Genomic DNA, 2,204 nt, shown 5'->3' with positions numbered 1-2,204 from the left:
GGGCCCCCGGGGCCCCCCTCCGAGGCGGGGTGGCCGGTTCCAGGCCCGCTGGCTCCGCGGGGCCCTGCAAGGCATCAAAGCACGGTGGGGTTAGCGGGAGCTCGGGCACCCCTCGTGGGTGTGCCCCCAAGCCCCAGCCAGCCCCATGGGCACTGCTGTGGGGGGTTCACATGGTCCTGCAGGGCCGTGCCCAGCTCTGTCCCAGCCCCACCCCAGGGGCAGGATGTGTCCCGAGGGGAAGGGGGACCTAAGTGGGGTGGGGTACCCACCCTGGGGTGCCCCGTGTGGGGCTGTGGAGTAGAAACCCTCTCCAGCTCCTGCGGGCAGCACCCCCCAGCCTGGGCAGGGCTCTCCAGAGGGGAGTGGGGACACCAGCTCCGTGTCTGTGCCAGCAGGTGACGGATTCCCCCGTGCTGGGGACGGGGTTCATCCTCCCCTGGATGCTGGTAGCACTCAGCCAGGTGATGCTGCCTCACGGGCCAGCGAGGGGCTCTGCCAGTCCCAGCCCCAGTCCGGGGCTTGTCCCCCCACCTGCGGGTCCTGGGGGTTCCTGACTGGGGCAGGGGCAGGTCCAGGGGCAAAGCGGCCCCTGCCCACCTGTACCCTCGCATGCCCCGCCCGGCCAAAGTTTCCTGGGGAAGTCATGCAGTGCCCAGGCCCTCCCCAGCACGTGGCTCCAGTGCCCCAGCTCCGGTGCCTGTACCCTCGCATGCCAGGATCGCGGGCACCCCTTGGCATCATCCATCTCTCAGTGGAGGGGACAGCAGGTCCCACCGTGCCCATCGCCCCCTCACCTGGGTGCTGGTGGCCTGGGCTGGGTCGGGGTGCCCGCCGTGCCGGTGTGCCCGCCGTGCCGGTGTGCCTGCCGGAGCTGCTGCCGCTGCCTCCTCCACACAACTGACTCAAGCTGCAGCTCGGGAGCGGAGCTCTAAGAGAGAGATGGATGACAAGCTCCGTTAACTGCCTCGCTGCCGGCTCCGGAGCGGAGCCCACCCTACACCGGGGCTGAGCGGGGTCCCCAGGGTCCCCAGCACTGCTGCTGTGCCAGGGCAGGAGCTCCTGCTCCAAGTGAGACGCCCATGGCACAGTCACAGCCCCTCACCCTCTGCAGCTGCTCCCCATGCGGTACCCAAGGCCACGCTGGTCCTGGCCCCCCACACTCTGAGCCCACAGCCCAAGCACGAGGATGGGGTGCCCCACACCCACCGGGTGCCCTCCCCACATGCTGGAGCATCCAGACCCACATTCCATGCACATGGAGCCCCATATGCTGAGTCCCCAGCCCGGGACCCCCCACCCACCCCTGTCCCCCCAGCACTGCGGTGCTGTCAACCCAGCTTTATGGAAGATGATGTAATTAGCCCAAATTTGGAGGGATTAAAATGCAGATAGGGCTAACGAGCACGAGGGCACTGCAGGGTCCGGGCTTTGGGAGCTAATCCCCAGCCCGCCTGGCAGAAATAGGCCACTCTCCTTCCACAGCCCCCAGCACGGCTCAGCAGGGCAGGAGGCACCGACCCACGGCCAGGCACGGGGGCTGGGCAGAGCAGCTGGAGGGACACGGTGGCAACTGGACACAGGAAGCACCACACCGGGCACATCTTGCCTCTCTGAACCGCCCAGGATTCATGCAACCTGCCAGGGCTCCCGCACTAAGTGCCCCATCCCATCCCATCCCATCCCATCCCATCGCATCCCAGCTGCACAACAGCCCCAAACTGATGGACCAACAGTGGGCTGGGTGAGTGCTCCTGGAGCAGCTCTGATCCCACTGACACATCCCAGTGATCCATCAGCCCCAGGCACAGGGACTGGAAGAGCCTGGGATCCCCCCAACAGCCACAAGGATCGGCCAGAGCCCCCCCAGTTTGTCCTGAGCTCCAGTGGTGCCACTTGAAGTATCACAAAACTGCTTGGATTGGAAAAAGCCTCCAAGATCAGTTCACCCTCTCCCCAGCACTGCCAAGGCCACCTCGACATCTCCAAATGCCACCTCTACCATGGAGTGGCCTTTAAGCCACAAAGAAATGGCTAAAAGGTCCCCAAACTGCAGCAGGGGCTGAGCCATGGGCCAGGGAGCACAGCATGGCAGAGCAGCACAGACCAGCCCTGGGACTCTGCTCCAGCCAAGCCCAGCTCAGGAGCAGGGCCACACCTTGCTCCCTGTGCCCCCTCCCAAAAATGGAAAAGCCGCCCTGCGTGAG

This window comes from Corvus brachyrhynchos, unplaced genomic scaffold (genome assembly GCF_000691975.1).
Source record: "Corvus brachyrhynchos isolate BGI_N302 unplaced genomic scaffold, ASM69197v1 scaffold365, whole genome shotgun sequence".
Taxonomy (NCBI): Eukaryota; Metazoa; Chordata; class Aves; order Passeriformes; family Corvidae; genus Corvus; species Corvus brachyrhynchos.
The sequence above is the reverse complement of the archived record's forward strand: the minus strand, read 5'-3'. Positions refer to the sequence as shown.